Here is a 26025-nt window from a genome sequence, read left to right on the forward strand (position 1 = left end):
CCTCAATGGCTCACATGATCCCCACTGTGTATGAAATGGGCTGGGCACCCAGGGACAGGCTATTCTTAGAATGGGGTTATTGGGTGTTTCTTATTCCTCTCTACCTAGTATTCTTGGAAGGTGAATGAAAATGCTCTAGTAGGGGGAGGGAAACATGATTAATGGGTCGGGGCTTATGAGTCAGAAAGACCCAACCATCACTTCTGCCCTGGCTGCCTGTGTGACTTCAGAAATGGGGGCTATCAAAACCTATCTCATAGGATTAAACAGTTTAATGTATATAAAATGCCTAACACAGTGCTTGACACATAAGCATTGCTCATTAAATGTCTTCTCTTCTTGTGCTCCTCATTCAGTGTATAGTAAATGTGCAGTCCTTAACTTTTAAATGAATGAAACATCTCATTACCAAATCTATTCAAGGTAAACATTGATATTAATATGTATCCTTTTTCTGTGTGTTTCTAGAATCCTGTTACACCTGGGATTTAGGCACTTCCAATCTGAGAAACTACATATCCTTTCAGCACTCTGGACGGACTTGAGAACTGTCCTTACCTGACCTAAAGCTGGAGTATTTTGAGATTGGAGAATTAAGGTAAGGGACTTTATCCTCCTGATCCTTGTGAAACCAAACATAGCTTTTGGAGTTGATGATCTCCTGCAGCACAACTTGGGTTGTGGTTCTTGACCTCTCGGTGTGTCTTCCTGTGCTGTTCCAATGTGTTCGGGAAGCTGGCTCCCCATAACCTCTCCCCGATGTGGTTCTCAGAGTCTAGTCCACTTATTCATTGTGCCTAGGAAGCTCTCCCTCTGTCCCTAGTGGAGGGAGGAGCCACCATCTCCTAGTGAATGCCCCACTTGTAGCAGAAGGTGCAGGATGCTCCAGCTGTCTTGTGAAAACATGTGGAGACAGCCTTGGGGAAAAGAGGAAAAGGTGGGGTGAGGGTTATATAATCAGATTGAGACACCTTTGGGACATCCAGAACATGAGCTCTTCCTCTTTTCCCAGCCAATCCATGCTTCCTCCTTTCACCTCCTTGAATTCCATGCTCCTTCCACACTAAGGCTGACGGTGCAGGAGATAAAGGGTTAGAGGTTAAGACCGAGCGCTTCAGGTAGACTTGGGTTTTCTTGGTTCTGCTACTTGCCTCACTTTGGACAAGTCACTCAGCCTCTCAAAGCCTTGGTCTCCTCATTAGTAAAATAGGGATGGTATTAGTGCCTACCTCATGAAGATGTTGTTTGTGTTGAGTGAGATATTGGAGCAAAACAGCTTAGCAGGCTGCCTTGCACTGAGGAAGAAATGCTCCAAAAGGGAAGAGAGTTTTTGCAGATTATTCATCTATTATGCCATTTAGAATTCCTTCCATGTACCAGGCTATTTTGAAGTCTTTCATTTGCTGTCCCCCCAGCCTTTCACCTATCACCAAGTCAGCCTGGGAAACAGCTGAGAATCACCTTCCCAATTGTGCCCAGCCCCTCACCCAGAGTGGAGTTGATTACCCCCTTCACTGGACAGCAGCGGGCTAGTGAAGACATGGCTCCATTATACCATGGCTACTGCACTGGGTTGAAATGTCCCTTTCCCCTTCCCCTTCCCGTTCCCCCTATTGCTGGTGAAATTGCTTAGAGCAAGGACTGTCTTACACATCCCAGGATCTGGCACAGTGCCTGACCCAGGGTGAAAGAACAAATGAATGAGTAATTGAAAGGAGAGGGAAAAAGAGATAGAGAAATAACCCAAAGAAGAAAGTTTTTAAAGTTTCAGAGGAAAGAATGAGGTCAGTTGCAATTTTTTTTTTAAGTAAGATGTTGGAAAGAATAAATGACATGATGAAAAGGAAACTGACATGATTCCTATCATGAATTTGAAAGCTATGCAAGGGTGGAAAGGTGGGTGAGAAGGTGTGGACTGGTGAGAAGACAGAGAAGTCATAACTGAGAGCATAGCAGAGAATTGTACTTCTGTTGTGCTACATATGTCATCTTTGTATTGTGCCTGAAATTTTCAAAAGCGCATTTGCATTTCAAATCTGCTGAGATAGCATTCCTGTGGCATGCAGAGGTGAAGAGCATGAGGCCTTGCCCCTCAGTCAAGGTGGGGATACTGGCACACATAGGATACTCCATACTCCCTAGGTGTCTGTAAGGATGGTGGAGGGGACTTTCTCCATGCCGGGAGGCTTCCTGGAGCAGGTGCTGCCTCTTGTGGCTCTTGAAAGATGCTTGTGAATAAAGCATACTGGGAGCTGAGCTGCTGTTTAAGAATTAAAAATCCTTTCCATTGTTTAGAGCTCAGCACCTTTGTGCATTCATATTACGCATTCATTTTTGTTTCATTGTTGAATTTCTCACTTCTGCTACTGCAATATCTACAGCTGACAAGCCTTCCTTGGGAGCCCTACGTAGCTCTATATTTTTTTTTTTTTTTTAAGACGGAGTCTTGCTCTGTCGCCCAGGCTAGAGTACAGTGGCGCAATCTTGGCTCACTGTCAGCTCCACCTCCCGGGTTCACGCCATTCTCCTGCCTCAGCCTCCTGAGTAGCTGGGACTACAGGTGCCCGCCACCACGCCTGGCTAATTTTTTTTGTATTTTTATTAGAGACGGGGTTTCACCATGTTAGCCAGGATAGTCTCGATCTCCTGACCTTGTGATCTGCCCGATTCGGCCTCGCAGCTCTTTTTAACCTTCAGGGACAGTCATTTAATTATGTCTTGGGAGCCCATGCTTCTGAGGAAGGCTTAGGGAGCAAGAGAGCTTACAGGGGCAGCAGCCTTTCCTGATCCCCATGCGCTGTTGCACCTGGAGGGCTGAAACAAGCTATTCTCATATTGGGGAAAAGGGCTGATGGGACCTCAGTCATGTGGCAGAGAATATGAAAGCCAGAAGCTTGGCAGGTCGGGGCGGGGTGACGGAGAGACATTTCCCTAGAATTCAACTGCTGGGAGCAGAAAGACAGAGCAGGGGTTTCCAAGGCCCGTAGTCCTGAGCATAGCCTCAGGCAGTCTGTTCTATGACAGAACCTGAAGAAAGGCCCAGGCATTTGCATCTGTGCCCGTAGTTCTACTTGTCCTAAAGGCACTTCTCACACTGGGAGCCTGCCTGTCTGTACCTGCCTAGAAATCAGCCTGGCTGGGACGCACACCAGTAGGAGGGCATCCTCACCTTTCCCACCCATGAGTCGGGACTATTGCCTGCCGTGCAGCAAAGGCACCAGGAACACGGAGTCAGACACTTAGGGTCTACCCCAGGCTCCACTTCCCACTGCCCCATTTGACTCTGGGCAAGTCTTTTACAGCTTTTCAAACTTCTCTCTTTCTTAAAAAAAAAAAGGGAAAAAAATTTCTCACCAAGCACAGTGGCTCACGCCTGTAATTCCAGCATTTTGGGAGGCTGAGGCGGGCGGATCACCTGAGGCCAGGAGTTCGAGACCAGCCTGGCCAACACGGTGAAACCCTGTCTCTATTAAAAATACAAAGATTAGCTGGGCATGGTGGCACACACCTGTAATCCCAGCTATTTGGGAGGCTTAGGCACAAGAGTCACTTGAAACTGGGAGGCAGAGTTGTAGTTAGCCAAGATTGTGCCACTGCCCTCCAGCCTGGGCGACAGAGCAAGAGTCTGTCTCAAAACACACATAAAATTTTTTTTCTTTTATTTTTTTAAAGGCAGGGTCTTAGCTATGTGGCCCAGGCTGGCCTCCAATTCCTGGGCTTAAGCGATCCTCCCACCTCAGCCTCCTGAGTAGCTAGTACTACAGGTGCACACCACACACCCAGCCAGACTTCAATTTTCCCAGCCACATCATGGACCAGAAGCCACTTGGTCTGGTTGTGAGGGTGGCGGAAACTTGCCCGAGGAAATGGGCAATAAACAGGAGCCTGTTTGTTTTTCCTTCCAGCTCCTGATCTGTCTAGCTCCTGACCCTCTCAGTGTCATTCTTGCTCACTCCTGGCCCTGCTCCCTGGATGTGCAGACAGGATGAGCTTCTTCCCTTTAGACCCTCACTTTGCTCTTTTGGACTCCTCTTCTGGCCTTGCCTCCCCCTGGTGTCATCTGCTGGCTCCCTGCCTGATACTGCCACACTGGCCATGCTGGCCCCCTGGCCTTTGGTGACACCTCATCAGTAGGCTCCCGCTTCCCTGTCAAGGGATACAAGCCAGTACCAGTCTTTCGCCACAAGGTATGTGTGTAAAGATTGCTTCCTGCACTTGGTGTCCACAGGATTTTAAAGAACTCCTGGCCCACTCGGAACTCTACACTTGAAACAGAAACATCTTCTCAAAACACCTCTGGTATTGGCCCATTTCTCTATTACTGTTTCTTGTGGTTTCATATTGAGGTTTTTGGTGCATTGCAATTGCCCTGGAGTTTATTTTTAGTAGTGAAGACAGAGTTCAATTAATGTCAAAACATGAGGGTAATTGCAGAGGAAGGATTAGTAAGTCTAGGGGAAAATGTGCCTAATTTTTTTTCTTCTGATAACATCTTTCACTGATCATACACCGTCACACCCACAGACACGGAGCTTCCTCCGTGATGTCTGCAATGCACTAGGCCCAGGCGGGGAGCAGTGGCTGCGCCATCACCTGAAAACGAAAGCATTTCTGAGTCTCTTTCAGTCCAGCTCATCTAGCAGCCAGCCACACGGGTGACCACCCACTGTAGCTGTCACTATGGGTGATGATTATCATTATGGTTTTGAGGAAAGGCTGGGCTTTGGAATAGTCAATTCTTATCCTCTCTCTGGGGGGATTTATTCTGTCCCCAGAAGCAGCATTTCACTTTTCTGAACATCAGCTCTTCTCCCCTGGATTGCAGGCTCTGGATCTTGTTCTCTGTCTGCTTCCAGCTTTTGGCATTTTAACAGCACATAGGACATGCTTGGAGAACATTTTCTTGGGTTAACTGAATTCAGGACACTGACTTGGGGCTGGAAAGGCAAAGTGAGAAAGAAAGTGTTCCCCTTTCAGAAGCTCCCCAGTGTGCCTTAAGAAACAAAGGCAGCCCTGTCATCTGCCCAGGACTTTACAGTTTATGAAGTAATTTCTCATCCTTTCTCCTTTCTTGTATTGCACAAATATCGAATGAGAACCTGCAGTGTGCCACTGTGCAGGGTGCCTGAAATAAAGGAGAAAAGCCGCTGTGCTTTCTCTGAAGGAAATCACAGGGAGTGAAGCCAGCTTCATGGATCTCAGAATTTCACAGATGAAGGGACTGGAGGCTTGGAGCAATTGCATTGCTTGAGATCTCCCCCTGCTCATGGATGGTGGCTCCCAAATCAGGACATGAGTCTTCTGAATCCCTTAAACCTGCTCTGTGCCCGCCTGTTCTCCCGGCACATTCTCTGTACTCTCTTGTGCTGCTCCTCACCCCCTCTCCATCCGTCTCTCCTTCTCCACCATTGTCCTCTGCCCACTCCTAGCCCCCTCTTTCAGCTCTGTTTCTTCTGAAGATGAGGATCTTTCTCTCTACAGTGCCTTTTGTGGGAAGGGATCTGCTGATAGGGGGCTGTGCTTGGGATCTCGCCTGGGAACACAATCTCTCCAACTTTCCCTGGGAGCAGGGCCTTGGGTCTCACTGAACCCACCTCCCCAGCACCTTTTGTGGTGGTGACTGACAGGAGGTAGCCATTCTCTCCTGTCCTCTCTGCCCTTGTCCACTTTCCTGTTATGAGTCAGGTGCTGAGATAGTCTATGAGGAGTCAACAGAGTGGATAAAAAAGAGCTTTGTCCTTCTTTAAAGTCTTTGAAATATACAGTGTATTAGTCAGGGTTTTCCAGAGAAACAAGACCAATAGAACATGAAGATAGATGTGCATCCATGTCTATATCGATATCTACCTTGATATTTATATCTATATCTAGGAGATTTATTTATTATAAGGTATTGGCTCACACAATTATGGACTCAGAGGGGTCCTGTGATTTGCCACCTGCAAGCTGGAGACCTAGGAAACAGCTCTTGTGTCACAAAGGGCAGAGGGCTGGAGAACCTGTAGTGTAGATTCCAGTCTAGATTCGAAGGCCTGAGGACCAGGAATGCCAAGGGCAGGAGAAGATCAATGTCCCAGCACAAGCAATCAGGCAGAGATGAAATTCAACCTTCCTGTGCCTTTCTGTTCTATTCAGGCCCTCAGTGGGCTGAATGAGGCCCAACCCATGTTGGAGAGGACCATCTGCTTTACTCAGTCTCCTGGTTGAAATGATAATCTCATCTGGACATACTCAGAAATGCTGTTTAACCAGCTCTCTGGAAATCCTGTGGCCCAGTCAAGTTGACACACAAAATTAACCATCACACTGCAGAGACACAGTCTATCCCAATACCTGTATTTACTGGGTAACGTGCATCTCAGCTCACCAGGCTGGTTTGATTGACTTGGCTCAAAGCTGCCCTTTGAGTGTTGAGCCCCAGCTGACCCCTTTGATCCTTCACAGCCCCATCATTAAAACAAGGACCCCGAATCAAGTGACTGTAAGAGCCACTCTTGTCCTGTTCTGTCTGTATCCTGGCTTTGAGTGTTTATCTAAGCTAAGCCCAATTGACTGTTGTCATTCTTTGTCTCTTCCTTGCTCAGACATCAGTTAGGTATTTATTGAACACTCTTGTGTTCACAGCATCCGGCTCCTGGGACTAGAGACAGCTCTTGACTCCTGGTTTTGCTCTTTGCAACCTATTGGACTGCTTTTCTTTTAAGATACACCCACCACATTACAGGAATCTATCCGTTTCATTGTTCATTTCCTTAATTGTGCATTATATCAGCCCGTCAGTCAGTTTTCCTCCTGAAATATGCTAAGTATTGAGAATTATAATAGATTCTATTAAGCACCACTAATAAAGTACTATCCTTATAGTAGTAGTAGTGTTTGAGTGATGGTCGTGTTAGTACTAGTAGTAATCAAGATGGCCATGGAGAGACTACTTCTAATCTACCAGTAATCATGGTAAAAATAGTAATAGCTCAAATGTATTATTCATGGTGTTTCAAGCACTTTACATTATATGATCTCATTTACTCTTCACAACCTGCCAGGAAGTGGAAATGATTATGTAATATACTCCAGTTTGCAAATGAAGGAATCTTCCTGCGGAACGTATGTGAAGCGCATACTGGTCCTCTGGGCTTTTGCATAATTTCAAATGTCCTTTTTTTTTTAAAACTTAAAGCTAATGTTTAGAAGCTTTTACTAATGAGAGGACCATTCACTAAATCTGTATAAGTGCTACACATTTGGGTATCTCCATCCCAACATACCTCTTATTGCCATTCCCCAAAGCAGACACCTTCTCCTCCCTCCCTCAAGGACCTCTGAGCTTGCACTCCAATTCCTCTCCCACACTCACCTTTCTCCTTTCTGTTCCTCTTGGGATCCAGGTTTATTTGAGGAGCTAGGAAAAGCTCCTGATCCAGCAGCAGGTTTTATTCTTAAATTTGTAGCAAAGTAAATCACAGAACCTCCACCCAGCATCCAGGCCTCTCATTCTCTGCCTCCTTCCCAGGTATAGGTCGGGTTTCAGAAACCCTGCACCACATAGACCCTGGGCCTGAATTGCTGTGAGTAATAATGACTCTGCTGGTAATCTGTGTCCTTGTGCTTGGAACTGTTTCCTTTTTAGTTTGGTCACCCTCCCAGAGCTGGTTGCAACGGGGGCATACTCACTGTGGGATGCAGGGCATCCTGCATCCTGAGGAATTTTTTTTCCTCCAAAAATGAAACCTTGAAATGAGGACATTGTCCTGTCCACGGACTGCACAACAACACTGAGCCTCGAGGACTCATATTGGCATTTTTCTTCTTTTGCAGAGCGTGGGCACCCTGGCTTCAAGCTCACGAGAAATCAGATCAGGATTTAAACAATGTTGGGTTAAAGAAAATTTCATAAAGACAGAATCAAGAAAAAAAAAAGAGAAACCAATCTAAGTGCGGTCCTCCCTGAGTTGCATCTTACCTGAGTCTTCAGCCACTGCCCCCTGCTGCTGTGGGAGGAAACGGGAAAGTGACTGGCCATGGGGACAGGGGTCAGGGATGTGAGGGTTAGTGGTCGTAGGGAGGAAGCGCTTCTGTGAAGCTGGAAAGGAGACCCCGAGCCTGGCTCTCTGCTTTGCTGCTTGCCAGCACTCTGGCTGGGAAGAAGGCTCTTGGCTCTTGTGAGCCTCGGTTTCCTCTGCAGAGTGGGCTGTTCTGAGGACAGGCTGACATTGCTGTCCATCACTCTTCCAGGACCCTGAGGATTTCAGCTCTGCCCATGGGCACTGAACTGAAACATTCACTGGTCATTTGCTTCCATTTTTTTTTGTTTTTTTTTTTTGATACGGAGTTTCACTCTTGTTGCCCAGGCTGGAGTACAATGGCGTGATCTCGGCTCACCACAACCTCTGCCTCCCAGGGTCAAGCGATTCTCCCCAGTAGCTGAGATTACAGGCATGCGCCACCATGTCCGGCTAATTTTGTATTTTTAGTAGAGACGGGGTTTCTCCTTGTTGGTCAGGCTGGTCTCGAACTCCTGACCTCAGGTGATCCGCCTGCCTCAGCCTCCCAAAGTGCTGGGATTACAGGAGTGAGCCACCGAGCCCGGCCGCTTCCGGTCTTTAGATTTGATTTTCCTCAAGTGTAATTGAAAGCAGGGGCCTGGATAGCCGCCATAGTCCCTCCCAGCTTCGACATTTCACATTTATGCCAATCCATTTTTCAGGCTGATAACATTGTTCAGAGTTTAATGGGAGCAGGGTAAGATAGTCACCGTATGGAGCAAAAATTGAAGGAAATATTCCAGATGTCATGATTTTTTACCTGTAGCCCCTCTGCTTCCACACCCTTGTGCACATCCTCCAGACACTTTTAAAGAATAAACTCTATTTTCGGAAGAGTTTTAGATTTACAGGATAATTGTGAAAACAGTTCCAAAAGTTCCCATATACCCTGCTCCCAGTTTTCCCTATTACTAGCGCTTTGCATTAGTGTGGCATGTTTGTTACAATTAATGGACCAATACTGATACATTATTATTTACTGAAGTTGAAACATTACTTTAGTTTTTACCTGGTCCAGGATCCCATCTGGGATCCCACATCGCATTTAGTGATCATGTCTTCTTAGGCCGCTCTGGGCTGTGCCGCTTTCTCAGACTGTCCTGGTTTGTGATGACCTTGACAGTCTTGAGTTTTGATGACCAGTTTTGACTGGTCAGGTATTTCATAGAACGTACCTCTGTGAGGGTTGTCTGATTCTTCTTATCATTAGATTGGGATTACGGAGGAAGGCCACAGAGGTAAAGTTCCGCTTTTATGAAATCAAGGGTAGGCACCATCAGCGTGACCTATCACTGATGTTGACTTTGATTACCTGGCTGCGGTATCGTTTGTCAGGTTTGTTCACTTTAAAGATACTTTTGTGTTTTTGTTCTTTCTTAACCCTCTTTTTATATTAAACTCTTCAGCAGAAATTCACTGTGCATAGCCATCCCCTGAGAAGAGGGCATTCCTGCTCTTCCTTCTCCATGGCTAGAGGATCTACATGAACTATTTAGACTTTTTCTACCTGGGAGATTTAACTCCTCTCTCCTATTTATTTATTTATATATCAGTATGGACTTGCAGGTATTTATTTTATAATTTTTAATTTATTTGGGTTATAATCCAATATGATTTTATTTTATTGCTCATGGTTTTTCTTCCTTGGCTATTGGGAACTCTTCAGTTACTTCCTGTGTCCATTTGACATACTTTCTTATTATGGGTCTTTTCTTTCTTTTCTTTCTTTCTTTCTTTCTTTCTTTCTTTCTTTCTTTCTTTTTCTTTCTTTTCTTTCTTTCTTTCTTTCCTTTCTTTCTTTCTTTTTTCTCTCTTTCTTCCTGCCTTCCTTCCCTCCCTCCCTCCCTCTTTTCTTTTCTTTTCTTTTCTTTCCTTCCTCCCTCCCTCCTTCCTTCCTTTTTCTTCCTTTTTTCCTTCCTTCCTTCCCTCCCTTCCTCCTTTCTTTCTTCTTTCTTTCTCCCTTCCTTCCTCCCTCCCTTCCTTCCTTCCTCCTCCCTTCCTTCCTCCTTCCTTCCTTCCTCGTTCCTTCCTTCCTTTCTCCTTCCTTCCTTCCTTCCTTTTTCTTCCTTTCTTTTCCTACCTTCCTTTCTTTTCCTACCTTCCTTTCTTTCCCTTCCTTCCTTTCTTCCTTCCTTTCCTCCTTCCTCTTCTCCTCCTCTCCTTCCTTCCTTCCTTCCTTCCTTCCTTCCTTCCTTCCTTCCTTCCTCCTCTCCCTCCCTCTCTCTCTCTTTTTTTTTTTTGGTACATCCATACTTTCTGGTACTATAAGATGCTTAGGGCTTATCTTGTATATTTCCAGCCCCAGTTATAGAATCAGCCATTTCTTCAAGGATCCCCTGTCATTTTACTGGAGAAAGGACTTAGAATCCAAGATCTGGGTGCTAGATGTGCTTGAGGTATTGTTTCCTCCAGATCTTTTCAACTGACAGAGCAGTGAAATATATGTGTGTAGGGAGGATGGGGAGATACCATGATCACGAAGGTGGTTTCCCCAGGGTGAGGCTTATCCATTGCACTCCAAATGTGCTGACCCCTGTGATTCCCCCAAATGTGGGAGACTTGACTGCATAATTTGTGGTAATGGGGGACTGCATTTGCACTTTTCCCTGTAAAAAATTTTAAAAATAAATAAATACATAAATAAATGTGTGTATATGAATCCATGTACATGCACGTATGTGTAAATATTTCCCCAGGTATCCATCTTATCTATGTTAAGCTAACTATGAGTTCATACTGCTGTCTCCAACTCTAATTCATTACCACATTTCACCCATTTTTTTTTTTTTTTTTGAAATGGAGTCTCGCACTTTCGCCCAAGTTGGAGTGCAGTGGTGTGATCTCAGCTCACTGCAACCTCGCTCTCCCAGGTTCAAGTGATTCTCCTGCCTCAGCCTCCCGAGTAGCTGGGATTACAGGTGCACACCACCACACCTGGCGAATTTTTGTATTTTTAGTAGAAACGGGGTTTCACCATGTTGGCCAGGCTAGTCTCGACTTCCTGACCTCAGGTGATCCACCCACTTCAGCCTCCCGAAGTGCTGGGGTTACAGGTGTGAGTCACCACGCCTGGCCTCCATCCACTTTTAACAAACTTGTTTTCTTTTTGCCCACATTGATTGACAAAAGAAGGTAATGAACAGAGACGTTGGAAAGTTCACGTGGGGCAAGAGCAGTGGGCTGAGAACAATGGACTTTTCCCTATGGTCAATGTGGCCTCATTCTACAAAAATCAAGATGAGTCAGATGCATGTAGAAAGAGACTCCAAAATGTGTACTGCCCAGATGTTTGCAAACCAGGACACTGTGTTATGCTCACAGGCCTTTGAATGTTCTCTCCCTGGGCTTCATTTGCCCTTGCTGGTTTCTGGACTGTCCTGTTTGCTCCTGTCCTCCTACTGACAGCCTTTCCTGCTTTCCTTTCCCTCCCATGCCACTCCCACTCCATACAACCTCTTCCCCTGCACACTGCTCCTAGAACCCCTTGGTTAGCCCCATCAGGGATGTCCCTGCCTTCCTGGGACCTGAGGCACACAGAATGAGGATGAAACAGTTGATGTATCAGGTAGAATCCCCCACCTGGCTTCCTTCTCAGCCAGGCATCCCAAACTCAATTGTCTACAGAGGCCAGGCAGGTAATAAAAATAAGTGATGTGGGCCTCCTGGGCAGTCAGGAGGGCTTGGTGCAGAACTGGAAGCACCAGAGGTAACGAGGAGCCAGGAGATCAGGCCAGCACCTGCTCTGAGTGGTCAGGCACCTCCCTGGTTGCATAGCAAGTCAGTTGTTGAGAAATGTTTTGACTATGGTCCTTGCGTAGGCCCAGTATAAAGGGGGAAATGGCCAGTCTGTGGCTACTGATTATGGCCCTGAAAGTCTGCAGGCCCAGAGTGGCCAGACCTGGTTGTTCAAAGGAAAACTGGCAGGTGGGAAGGGCGGAGGGCCTTGCCCCTTCCCATTTGCCTCCTGTGCCTGACAGTGTCACTGTAGCAATACTTTCCTGGCAGCAGGACTTTGTCCCATAGCAATAGTTGATTTTAGTGTATAGGGCTTTTGTTGTTGTTGTTTATTCCCATACTTGGAACCAGCTGCGTTGTGCTACTGTCAGAGATGACAGCCCAGCCTGGAGCTCTGCAAGGTCCGCCAGGCTTCTCAGTGCTGATCATTCCACCCGCAGATCCCATCGCCAGAGGGGTGTACTTGCTTCATGCAGCTGCTGCTTCTCCCAGACCTCATTGTCCCCCTTGTGCCTTTTCCATGTTCAATACAGGGTTTGTTTTTTATCTGAAATTCTACCCGTTAAAACATCTGGTATGTTTCCTCTTCTCTTGCGAGGTGTATTTCTGTATTTCCTACCTTTGCATCCTTTGCTCAGTTCAACTTGAAGCAGGTTTCCAAGCTCATCACTTGGAGGCCCAGGGCATTGCCATTGTCCCCCACCCCACCGCCCACCACCCACCTGCAGGTCTGTGCCAGGAAGCCCTGCGTGCTGTCTGCACCCCATTTTGCTGCTTGCCCACAACCATGACTGCTCCTGAGGGGTTCGCCAGCAGCCCTGTTTCCTAGCCTGCTGTGCATAAAGGTGACGCTTCGGGTTTTCCACAGTGAACAATGGTTCCCAGAGTGGGCAGGACTCCCTAGTGTCTGCAAGGGTGTGTGACCGTGCAGGGTGGAAACAACCTTGTCAAAATAAACCAGGGCAGTGCTGAGGGGGGAAGTGAGGCTAGCTGGGGGGGAAGTGAGGCTAGCTGGGGGGAAATGTGGGCTGAGTGCTTCTTGGGGGGTTTCCTCTGCACTGGTGCCCGGCTGCTCAAGGGTCCCAGAAGGCAGAGGCTGACACACTTCCTGTGACCCTTTCAGACTCGCCGTTGGCCCCCACCAGATCAGGAATCTGTTTTCCCTTGCTGACCTTGAGCCACTCACAAAGTGGGAAAGGTTTGCCTATGAAACGAAAGCAATCTTCCTTCCATGATTTCCCCTTTGCTCCCATGTTCATCCATGTGGGCTGCTGAAACAAAATACCATAAACTGGGTGGTTTACAAACAACAAAAATTTATTTCTCATAGTTCTCAAGGCTAAAAGTCCAAGATCAATGTGCTGGGAGATTTGGTGTCTGGTGAGAACCTGCTTCCCGGTTCAGTGTCTTCTTACTGCGTCCTCATATGGAGGAAGGGGCGAGAAAGCTTTCTGGAGCCTGTTTTGTCAAGACACTAATCCCATTCATGAGGACTCCACGCTCATGATCGGATCGCCTCCCAAAGGCCCAACCTCCAAATCCCATCACCTTGAGGGTTAGGATTTCAACTATGAACTTTGGGGAGACACCAACATTCAGACCGTGGCAGCTCCCCGGCACAATCTTGCTCGACTAAACTCACCTTCCTGACCGGGCACGTCGACAATCTTTCTGTCCCTCTGATGCCAGAACTTTATGTTTCTGAGGGTGAAACTTGAGTGATTAATTGACAATATTCCTCAGGAATCCTTGCTGATTGCTGAATGCATAAATGAGTGAAAGACCTGGATAATCCCTAACAGGCGCCTGAGTCTCACATCAGCCCTGGGTGATTCCTCATGGCCAGGGGCCCACCTCGGTTCCCAGGGATCCGTGGGCATGATCATTATGATGAGCCACTACTCTCCAATCTGGCCTCTGCACCTGTGTGACATTTTCCTCCCATTGCTTTACATGTTACTCTTTCTTCTTCAGTAGGATGTGCAGATTGGTCAGGGTGTGTATTAGTTTCCTAGAGCTGCTATAACAAAGTACCACAAACTAGGCTGCTCAAAACAACAGAAATGTATTTTCTCATAGTTGTGGAAGCCAGAAGTCTGAAATCAAAGAGTTATGAGGGCTGTGTTCTCCCTGCAGATGCCCAGAAAAATCCTCCCTTTCTCTCTCCTGGCCTCTGCTGGCAGCTGGCCATCCTTGGTGCTCTTTGGCTTGTCATTGCATCATGCAAGTCTCTGCCTCCATCCTCCTGTGTCCTCTCCTGTGTGTTTGTGTCCAAATTTCCCTTTTCTTAGAATTGCATCTTCTCTAATCCAGCATGACCTCATCATAACTTGATTACATCTGCAAAGACCCAATTTCCAAATAAGGCACATTCACAGGTTCTGGGAGTTAGGACTTCAACATAACATTTTTGAGGACACAGTTAAAACCACAACAGAGTATAAGGAGAAAATGTTACAACTTCCCTTCTCTTCTTTTCTTCCCTTTTCTTTTCTTTTTTCTTTTCTTTCTTTTTCCTTTCTCTCTCCCTCTCTCCCTCCCTCTCTCCCTCCCTCCCTCTTCCTTCCTTCCTTCCTTCCTTCCTTCCTTCCTTCCTTCCTTCCTTCCTTCCTTCCTCCCTCCCTCCCTCCCTCCCTCCCTTCTTTTTTCTTTCTTTTTTAGACAGAGTTCTGCTCTTTGCCCAGGCTGCAGTGCAGTGGTGTGATCTCAGCTTGCTGCAACCTCCATCTCCCAGGTTCAAGTAATTCTCCTGCCTCAGCCTCCCAAGTAGCTGGGACTATAGGCGCCTGCCACCACACCTTTTTATTTATTATTTATTTATTTATTTATTTATTTATTTATTTATTTATTTTTAGTAGACACAGGATTTCACCGTGTTAGACTATCCTGCCTCCCTCCCTCCCTCCCTTCCTCTATCTCTCCCTTCCTTCCTTCCTTCCTTCCTTCCTTCCTTCCTTCCTTCCTTCCTTCCTTCCCTCCTTCCTTCGTCTCTTCTCCTCTCCTCTCTTACCCTCCCCTCCTCTTCTGTCTCCTCTGCTCCCCGGCCCTCCCTTCTCCTTCTCCTTCTCCTTCTTCTTTTTCTTCTTATCTCTGTTGTCCAGGCTGGAGTACAGTGGCAGGATCATGGCCCACTGTAGCCTAGACATCCCAGGCTGAAATGATCCTCTCTCCTCAGCCTCCCAAGTACCTGGGACTACAGGTATGTGTTCCCATGCCTGACTAGTTTTTGTATTTTTTGTAGAGACAGGATTTCATCATGTTGCCCAGGCTGGTCTTGAAGAGAGATCTGCTTGCCTCTGCCTCCCAAAGTACTGGGATTACAGGTGTGCGCCATTGCGCCTGGCCTGTTTATTTCTTTTTTATAAAATGTCTTTGTTTTCATCCTTGTTATAATAATAATAATATAGGCATTCATATGTATACGTGTAAATTATAAGTGAGTTCTTATATAGATTTGGGGTACTATTCTCCAACATGACTGATGAGGGCATAGTCAAAAGACAAATTAATCAGGCCACCAGTCTGATTTATGAAGGGACCCTGTCTTAGTCTATGTGGGCTGCTATAACAAAATATCACAGAATGAAGGGCTTAAACAGTAGACATTTATTTTCTTACTGTGCTAGAGGCTGGGAAGTCCAAGGTCAAGGTGTGAACTGATTCAGTTTCTGGTGGGGGCTCTCCTCTTGGCTTGCAGATGGTTGCCTTCTTCTGTGTCCTTACATGGTTGTAGGAGCAGAGAAGGTTATTTGGTGTTTCTTCTTCTAAGGACACATATCCTTTCAGATTAGGGTTTCACCCTTAGGACCTTGTTTAACCTTACTAACCTCCATAGAGTTTCTATCTCCAATACAATCACCTTAGGGGTTGGGACTTCAACATATGAATGCAGAATGGATGCTGGCACCTTTCAGTCCACAGCAGGCCCGAACTACTATATTTCATTGTACAATAAGATCCCCTTGACTCTTGTGAATTATAATGAACATTAGTCTGTAAAGCAGGTCCGTGTAATCCAGCCAGTTTGTATACAGTAGGTAATCAAGAACTATGGATTTACTGGGTTTATTGGGTGGGGGAGAAGGGAGGGCTTTATCCAGGTGCCAGCACTTCTTCACCTTTCTCTACATTTGCTCATCCTGGAGGTGGGGTTGAGCTGGGTCTGCCTTGTCCCCTCACTTCCCTCTCTGCCGAGAGAGTCCTGAGCCCACCCATTACTGGTAGCAAAGCCCTAGGCACAATCTCCGTTTTCCTATTTGTAAAATGGAGCTAACAATATTACCCATCTCATCAGATGGCTCTAGAGATGAAATGAGATAATGTATTTGTGGCCTTAGGACAACAGTGGTCCTGCTACAGGGAGAACCCTGGGCCAGGAGATAGACTAGTCTCCAGATACCACTGAAGTAGCCTTTCAAATACCAATTACCTGCCTCACTTTGCAGCTGTGCAGCCCTGAACAAGTTACTTTCCCTCTCTGATTTTCCACTCTTTGTTATCTGTAAATGTAACAATGCCTTTCTCTATGTTGTTGTGAAGTCCACATAAAGTGACATGAAATTGATTATAAAATACAACACAGGCTGGGCACAGTGGCTCACACCTGTAATCCTAGCACTTTGGGAGGCTGAGGAGGGCAGATCACTTGAGGTTGGGGGTTCAAGACCAAGCTGACTAACATGGAGAAACCCTGTCTCTACTAAAAATACAAAATTAGCCGGGCGTGGTGGCACATGCCTGTAATCCCAGCTACTCGGGAGGCTGAGGCGGGAGAATCGCTTGAACCTGGGAGGTGGAGGTTGCAGTGAGCGAAGATCACACCATTGCACTCCAGCCTGGGCAACAAGAACAAAACTCCATCTCAAAAAAAAAAAAAAAAAAAAGTTACAACACAAAGGTTGGCAACTATCACTAGTAAGTTTGACTGGGAAACCTCACTACTACATTTGTATTGTCTTAGACCAAGCTTGTGAGATTTTTTTGTTATTTGTTTTTAAAGCTCATCAGCTGTCGTTAGTGTTAGTGTATTTTATGTGTGGCCCAAGACAATTCTTCTTCCAATGTGGCCCAGGGAAGCCAAAAGATCGGACACCCCTGTCTTAGACTTTTAAGGAGCTGTGATTGAAGGATGGAGACTGGGCCAGGTGGGGCTTGGTGCAAGTTTAAGCTCTTAGGTCATTTCTAAATAGCAAACCTCTCAAATAGCATCCAACAGATATGTTAGTCTTGTTGTCTTTTCCCTGCTATCTTTTGTACATATACCTTCTGCTGACTGCAGTGTGTCCTGGAGCCCTGACTTAGTTAAACCTCAGAGCATCCCTCTGCATCCGGATGCACCCAGTACTCTCGGTTTGTCTGGCTCCTGCTGTACTCCCTGCATCTGCCTAGCTGCTGACACAGCCACATATGGCTTCCTTTGCCCCAGCTTTCAGCATTCTGGTGGCTTGTAGTGCTGAATGCTAGCAAAGAAAGTGGGTACTCTCACACACTGCTGCTGAAGTGTGGAGGGTGATGAACAGGACCAACCGCTATAAAGGAAGTTTCGAGGCCAGGTGTGGTGGCTTACACCTGCAATTCCAGCACTTTGGGAGGCCAAGGCAGGCAGATTACTTGAGGTCAGGAGTTCGAGGCCAAGCTGCCAACAAGGTGAAACCCCGTCTCTACCAAAAATACAAAAATTAGCCAGATGTGGTAGTGTGCGCCTGTAGTCCCAGCTACTCAGGGGGCTGAAGAAGGAGAATCACTTAAACCTGGGAGGCAGAGGTTGCAGTGAGCTGAGATTGCACCACTGCACTCCAGCCTCAGTGACAGAGTGAGACCTTGTCTCAATAATAATAATAATAATAATAATAATAAAAAGATAAGGGAAGGTTGGGCAGGACTTCTCCAAGTTTAGAGTTTATGCACCCTTTGGCCCAGCAATCTCACTTCTTGGAGTCTGTACCCTAGAAATAGGGAAATTTCAAAAGATATTTATTCAACAGCATTAGTAATGTATCAGAACCTTGAAGACAGCCTAGCTGGTCAACAGTACAATGCTCAGCTGCCACTATAAAGAATGAGATGCTGTGTTCTTCTCAGTGCCTCAGATCAGGAGGCACCTGGTGTTGGTTTGTCACCTTACTAATGATGTTTACTTCCATCACTTGATTAAGGTGATGTCTGCCAGATTTCTCTACTGTAAAGTTTCTGTTTTTCTCTGTGTAATGAATAAATATCTTGTCAGGAGATACTTTGGACCTATGTAAGTGTCTTGTTTCTCATCACACTTTCACCAAACTAATTTTAGCATTCATGGATAATTCTTGTCTGAAACAGTTATTACTATAGTGTGTGCCAAACAGTGATTTTCTACTTCCATCATTACTTCTGGATTTGTCAACTAAAATTTTACTATAAGGAAGATATTTTCTTTTATATTGAAAAAATGCAATTTTTAAAAATCAGTATGGACTCATGGATTCTCATTATATTGGTTATAACCTATGACTATAATACATTTTGTGCTCAGATTTTTCTAGATTTTACATCGGGATGCCCTTCAAGTTGGGTTCTATGTATTTTTGCCATTTTACTGTTGTTTTCTGAGCACTGCCTTACTTTTTGGCACCACAAGATATTCTAGGCTCAGTATATACTTTGCCGGGTCAGTATATACTTTGCCTGCTCAGTATATACTTTGCCTGCTGTGCAATGTCTTGCCCAGTGGACACCTACCTAATTTTCACTCCACAAACCACTGTCCTACATCTGATCCTTAACAAAGTATGTTAGTTGCAGACACAAAGGTGGCCTACAGAACTATAACCTGAATTTAACTAGGAGGAAATATCAGGCAAACACAAATGGAGTGACATTCTAGTAAACAACTGATCAGCACTCTTTAAAAAGGAAAGACAAAGAATGACTGAGGAATGAGTTCAGACTAGAAGAGACGAAGGGACATTCTCCAACTGTAACTGCAACGCATGACTGTGGGCTGAGTTCTGCACTGGAAAAAAGTGTTACTGATGAAATTTGAATATCGTCTCTAGATTAAGCAACTAAGCAATAGTATTGTACTAAATTGCTAGATTAGGCAATAGTATTGTACTAAAGTTAATTTCCTGACACAGTTAAATAATTGTACTGTGTATATAAGATGTCAAAATTGAGAAGTTGCAAGGCCAAATGGAATTTCTCTGTTTTTTAAACTCTTACTTTGTACATCTGAAATTATTTTAAAATAAAAACTAAAAAAAAAAACCTAAATACAAACCATGAGATAGATTTATATGTACTAATATGGGATGGTGTCCACAATCAATTGGAAAAGATAAGTTGTAGTACTGTTTGTATAGAATTGGCCAATTTTTGTAGAAGCAAGACAGAACAATATAGTGCATATGCATATTTATCTATACATGGGAGAAATTCTGTGAAGGGTACGTACTTCCTGTTAACAGACATTTCTGGGAAATGTGTTTGGAAGGTATGAGACATCTTTTACTTTTTGATGTCTCCTGATAATGGGAAAACAGTAAGAATGTGGGTTGTATGCATGAGTGTGATTCTACACGTGTAGGTTTAGGTTTGATGTCTTCCCATCCAGCTTATTCTCTTTTGCATTTTCCAGCACAGGCAGTGCTGTGCAATGTCTTGCCCAGTGGACACCCACCTAATTTTCACTCCACAAACCACTGTCCTACATCTGATCCTTAACAAAGTATGTTAGTTGTAGACACAAAGGTGGCCTACATTTCATACTGGTCGACAGTAATGTTAGTTGACTCATCTTACCTTTGTCTGAGGAGGCTGGAAATTGTTCGTCCTCAGAAACTTTAGGGAGAAATTTATTACTAAGATTGTATCATTTTGGTCTCCTGAGAGGAATGAAAAATTAGAAATTTGCCATGTGACAATCATTGCATTTACCTCTTTAAGGAGAAATGATTCTTTAAGTGGTGCTTGATTTATCTAAACCGGATTAATTGGTGAACGGTCGTCTGTTTCTCCTAGGAATTTTTAATGATCATTAGGCTTTTGTAGTTACTGTGAAATTTTGTTTAGGTGGATTTATTTTTGTGCAGGATTGTATTCAGGGCAGATGCTCCTTAATTTAAGAAGGGGGATGTGAGAACAAAAGTGTCTTCTCTCGACTGAAGGCCTACTATGTGCCCTGACTTGTTACAAATATTGACTAATGTAACCTTCTCTACCATATACCTTTCTTCCAATTTATCAATGAGGAAACTGATGCAAAAATGTATGCTCCCACAGGCTCTGCCATGTTCACTGAGTTAGCTCCAGAAAGAACTGTTCCCTTCTCATGCCTGTTCCCTACTTCTTTTGCGGCTAATTCTCTGAAATGGTTTCTGTCTTCAGCTTTCTGGGCTGCCCCATCACCTGTTTTGCTTCTAAATGTTAGTTTAATTGCTGCCTTCTGGGTTCCTCTGCTTCTCTCTGACATGGTGTCTCTACGGATGCATCTCTCAGTAATGGTTATAATGGTGGTGATAATAATAAAAATAGAATATACAAGTGTTTTTATCAATCCCTGACCATGCTGGGCACAATGCTGAGCATGTGCAGGCATGATGTCTTTATTCTGCCCACTCAGCTGATGAGATTGTAGGGGCTCCCTGCAGGTTGGGGCCTGAAAACCACAGCCAGGTCCATCTAAGAACCAGAAGCTATGGTCAGGCTTCATCCTTTTTTCGTATCAGTGTTCATGTAGATGTTTAAGCTCTTGCAGTAGGTTTTTGCAAGCTAGTGAACACTGCCAAATTATGCTTGCCACACAATTGCATCCACCTATTCCCAGGCAGTATAAATATATGGTTGAACTAACATTAATACATATCACTGTTTTATCAAGCGACATAATCAAGATAATTATGAAGTATCCAAATATTAATTTTCACAGATTAAAAGTAGATAAAGTATTAGAAATCTGCTTATATATCATTAGCAGAAACATTTTTGGGGGCCACAGGGTAAGGAAAAGAGGGTAAAATATTGTCCTTCAACAAAAGTAATCATATTCCAGTAAGTATAATAAAAGAAATGACAAGCTTTTCAGAATTTCCATGACTAAAAATTGTTTTAGCTGCAGCTAAAAAAGCATCACATAACAAAATATCTCGTTTAAAATGTTTGCTACAAAAAGGCCTATTCTATATGTCCTGCATAAGAACAAGTATCTTTATATAAGAAATGTGTTTAATAGCCCTCTTTCATTCTTTTTCTGAAGCCCTCTCTGTTAAATTGCACCCAAAGGGGAAACATTAATTGAACTGTAAAGCTTTTTTTTTTTTTTCTGTCTAAAGACATTAAAGACATATAGGTGGTATTAAATGAACCTTTAACTAGAGCTCTGTGAGTTTTCAAAATAGATTTTATTTTTCTTTACCATAGGCCAACAGAGATTTTGAGAAACACACTGAAGGATCTGTTAACACTTGGTATACCCAATAAAAGCAGTGATTGTGCCAGTGCTGATCTGTCTTGATGTGAATGTGAACAACGGGAACCTGAGCTAAGCAGGTAAATAATCATGTAGTACAGTCACCGTCTTCAGTGTTTGACATGACTAGCAGGGTAAACCACACTGTGTCTAAGATGCAATGTTAATTCTGTTTGAATTAAAAATATGCAAGTGTGGTACCGGATGTTTTGGCACGCAATCTTGCGAAATTTCTCATTGATAAGGTTCTGACATAGGAACTGTATTTGAGTAAGAATCATAGCTCAATACAGCATGATTTCAGGAAAGTCAACTGATAAGATAAAAGTGTTTCTGAGGCTGAACAGCAAGAATCTTTTGCTAAGAGTTAGAATAGATTGACAAGAACCTAAAATCAGAAGTTGCAATTCTGCTGAGATACTGCTTTTCAATTCTCTGGTGGAAGCTTCATTGGACATATTGTGCATCAAGCCTCTATGTGACTGATTCGTGCCTCTTAAACTATGTCTTGTTTTAGATTCTCCATGGCAGTAGCTTTAGGCAACCCAGTTTTACTGAATGCAGCAATGGTTTCAGCGACCATTAGAGTCCAATTTTAGGATAATACTTCTCCAAATTGTTAAAACTCCCTGGTGCTTTTCTCTTATAAACTGCAAAATGTCTTCATATTTCATCCCACTTTTCAGTTAATGCTAGGGTGACAGAAACTGGACCTCTCCCAAGACATGTGACAGAGTAATACAGTAGCCAATTCCTTCGCCAAATTAAAGTTTTACAAGATTTAACCTGTCATCAAGACCTGGGATTTTGGTGGTGAGTCATCTTCAAAAGCCAAGTTTGGTCCCTGGTTTGCCTTCTTTTCTGCACAAGAACAAGGGTTTTGATGGCTCTGGTCTCCAGGACCATCCATGGCTTTCTATTAGCAATAATCGCACCTCAGAGAAACCTCACTGGCTACGATACTGTCACTGCGCAAAGCTCATGGCGTTCTTTAATAGCAAATGGCCTCTGACTTTTAAGAAGCCATGTGGCTACCCCTCAGCAGACTTAGGAGAGGTCTTGGTTATTATTTGTTGTTTTACAAGGTGTCATCATTGAGCATCTACTTTGGATGAGGCTCTGTGCTGGGCTTGAGGGGTACAGGGAAGTTTCACATGACCCGTCTCATTGAATCACACACACTTGATCTCACTACAACAGCAGAAAACAAGTTAAAGTTCCCCAAGGGTTGATACATTTGCCTGCCATGTTTATTGCTGCTGTGATCTCTGCAGCATGATCCAAAGAAGGCAATCAGTCAACAGTGAATGGGTTGATATTTTGTGATTTTGGCTCAGGAGTCTTAATCTGTAGAATAAAATCTAATCAAAGGGTGGGGCTATGTTTTTCTCTTGCCTTGACTTCTTTGACTCTGTTTGTAAATTCCCTGACCCAAGCCTCTGGCTCATTCTGTCTTAAGGTGCGGGGACCTCTAAAATGTAGGTGATAGCAATCTGTAGACTATATGTGTCTTGATGGTAGGGCAATCAAATTGATTTCCTCAGCATATACGAGTCATGTTTTGTAAGCATGGTGGGTACTTAGTCAATGTCTCAATCAGATTTGCTTTTGTTTAGCAAGATAATCTTTTGTGGGGGAGTGTTATGGACTGAACTGTTTTCCTCCTCCCAAACGTATATGATGAAACCTACTGCCATGTATTCAGTATTAAGAAGTGGACCTTTGGGAGATAATTCAGGTTAAATTAGATTATGAGGGTGGGGCCCTGGTGATGAAATTAGTGCCCTCAAAATAAGAGACCTCAGAGAGCTTACTGTCTCTCTCTTCTCTCTCTGCTACGTGAGGACACAATGAGAAGGGAGCCGTCCACAATGCAAGGAGAGGGCCCTCATCAGAACAGACCATACTGGCACCTTGATCTTGCACTTGTAGTCTTCAGAACCGTAAGAAAATGAATTTTCTATTATTTAAGCCACCCAGTCTGGGGCAGTCTATTATGGCCTTCCAAACGGAGAAATACAAGGAAACTAGGGCTGTCTTAGCTTCACAGAGAGAAGATGTGGAGAGAAGTTAGGAGGTAGAGGCTGGACCTTAATGATGGTGATATTCAATTAGTGAAAGGCTGAGAAGAGGTCAAATATACTTCTTGTGGCCCCAAAGATCAGAACCAAAATGGAAAGGTAGAAACAGCAGGCAAATGGAAAGCAACTTAATAACAGGAAAAGAAACCTGAGAGAATGCTCTGTCTCTGACAGTGGTTGGGATCTCATCACTGGAGATATCCACACAGGGACTGTATTACTACTGAGAGGGGGTGGGGCTGAAAGGATCCAAGCATTGCACTTTGATGTGACCCCATAAGGTCCTTATAGACTTTGGGACTCGTCAGCTTACAGTGAATCATTACAAACAGAAACAATTCCCTCCTATTTGTGGAGCACATTAAAATTTCCAAAGCATTTTTGTAAGTACATTAGCTCCCATGATTTATATCAAAACATTAGAGTTGACATTCAATACACATTTGCTGAATGAGGGAATGCATGAAGGCGCTATTGTGGTACCTTGGTTGGCAGAAGAGGAATACATGGGCAGGGTCATTTCTAGACTTGCTAGGAAAGGCCAAGCCAGGCTTGGACCTGGGTCTCTACTGTACTCTTTACTCTACTCAGCCTTTTCCAAGATGGAAATAATATTTTCTCTGAGGCTGATGCTTTTCTGTTTGTTTTGCATTTTGGGTAAATTCATCAACATCAATATCCCCTTTAATGCTCACAAATGCCCTTTGAATCAGCTTTTATTGTTCTCATTTTGCAAATGAGAAAATGGAGGCTTCAAGAGTTGAGTGAGTTTAGCAAGGTCTTCAACTCCTCTTGGGCAGAGCATTAGGGTTGCAGACAGTTGGGCACCCTCTTCAAATGAATGTGAGCCAACTTTGGCCATGTTGGGCGTGCAAGGAGTTCTTGCAGAGTTGATGGAGACCCTGTTTCGAGTCACATGAATAATTAGTCTAGGAAAACAGTAGTCAAACAGTCAACTCATTCTTTCTTTCACTCTTGCTGATCCTCAGCAATTTCTCGGCTGTTCCTCCTGCCAGAGTCCTGTTTTGTGCCTTGTAAACAAGTCAGTCTAGGAGTTCCTAGTCCTGGCTGTATAACGTATCACCTAGGGGCTTGCAAAATCTACTAATATCCACTCCATTCCCACCGTACTCCAGAGATTAAGATTTAATTGATCTAGAGAGGGATCTGGGCTTTGGTGTTTTAAAAAATCTCTTTAGATGGTTGAGAATCACCAAATTTTTGTTGATATGGGGCAGGTTTGCACATTCAGGTTCATGGGTTATTGGAATGAGGCATGAAGGGGCCTGCTATGTTCCCAGGGCCTGCTAGCTCTGTGCCGATTGCTTTTGGTTTTGTAGAAATGATTTCATTCCTTTTTCACTGAAACCATCCTGATTTGAGGTCATAGTATAGGGGGATGCCATGTGGATTTATACTACGACTCTTGTTTTTACTAGCTCTGTGACCTCAGAAAGGCCACCCCCCACTTCCCTGTGCCTCTGTTTCCATCTCCTCTGTAACATGGGGATAATAATACTAGTTTCCTTATAAGTCTGTTGTTAGCATTAACTCTTGGGACTATGCCTGTTGAATAGTTAGGGTTCCACAAATAAGTCTTGCTTAATGGTGTTGTTATCATTGCAATAGCTGCATGTGTGTGAGTGTGTAAATGTATGTAAGATATTGTTCCTGTTTTTTTTTTTTTTTTTTTCCCCTTGGCAGAGTTAGCCACTTCTTCCTGTGTGTAAGCATATCTTCACTTTCTATTTCTATTATGGAATTGTAATGTGTTTTTGTGTCCCTAACCTGATATATTCCTTCCACAAATGTTTATTGAACACTTGCTGAATGCTGAGGAATGGACAAGAGAGACACAATCTCTGCATCTTGAGCTATTTGAACTTTGAAGAGGGCAGATGATGACAAGAGGAAGTGGAAACAGACTAGGACGCTACGGAGACTAGAACAAATGGTCCTTATTCGTACCTTGCTGTGGGGGAGACTCTCCTGACAGAGTTAGTTGTGTCACCTGCATTCTTTCTTTCCCTTCCACATATAGTGTCCTGGGACTTACTGTGATTACTTACCTCTCTATCCCTCAACAGTAAGTCCTAATCATTGGGGCTAGGAAATGTGCTTTGTCAAATGAATTAATGAATGAATCACACTGGAACAAAATGAACAAAAAGTTGTATTTTTGTTCAAAAAAATAACTTTTTGTTCATTTTGTTCCAGTGTGATTCATTCATTAATTCATTTGACCCCATTTAGCTTAAACATCACATCCTGAGACACTGTGTTAAATCCTGGAGTCACAAAAGACCTTTACAGAAATCTTTACAGATTTCTGGGAACTATAGACACGTATATAAGGATAGGTTTGGACCATTGAAGCTGCTGTAATAGCTGTTGTTCTGGTGAGCATGGGGACCCAAGCATTAGTGGGCCCTGCAATAAACATGTATGGGCCTGAGATAAATGGGTCAGTGTCTCTCATGAAGCTCTGTTTTGTCAAGGTGAGGGAATGTGTCTTTTTTGCATTTATTCCCTCCCAGGGTTTACGTCACTGCCTGTCACATGGCAGGTGCACAGTGGATACGCAGAGAGTGGCTGGACAGATGACATAGCTTTTCTCTGGGAATTTATCCTCATCTCTACAAGGGGGGTTAGCCAGTATTTTGAGGGTCTCCCTCAATGCTGACATTCTGGAATCCTGTGATGGGTGCTGAAACAGTGCTCC

General features: G+C 44.2%; 1 long non-coding RNA gene and 2 pseudogenes across 5 annotated transcripts in view; 2 read left to right on the forward strand and 1 right to left on the reverse strand.

Annotated features, from left to right (window-relative positions):
* Nucleotides 1-26025, forward strand: part of LOC116813589 (uncharacterized) — a 391404-nt gene that overhangs the window by 194022 nt on the left and 171357 nt on the right. For 3 of the 5 annotated variants that reach the window (XR_009214997.1, XR_009214999.1, XR_009214998.1), the window contains exons 3-4: nucleotides 469-598; nucleotides 21174-21302. This is a non-coding gene — a long non-coding RNA (uncharacterized LOC116813589). Of the gene's footprint in view, nucleotides 1-468; nucleotides 599-21173; nucleotides 21303-21908; nucleotides 25448-26025 lie in introns of those variants that run through there. The other 2 variants (XR_009214996.1, XR_009214995.1) reach the window with 2 other exon arrangements.
* Nucleotides 10498-10651, forward strand: LOC116814027 (U1 spliceosomal RNA; annotated as a pseudogene).
* On the reverse strand, nucleotides 22130-22202 carry LOC116814066 (U4 spliceosomal RNA; annotated as a pseudogene).

The sequence above is a fragment of the Hylobates moloch genome, unplaced genomic scaffold (genome assembly GCF_009828535.3).
Source record: "Hylobates moloch isolate HMO894 unplaced genomic scaffold, HMol_V3 SCAFFOLD_9, whole genome shotgun sequence".
Taxonomy (NCBI): Eukaryota; Metazoa; Chordata; class Mammalia; order Primates; family Hylobatidae; genus Hylobates; species Hylobates moloch.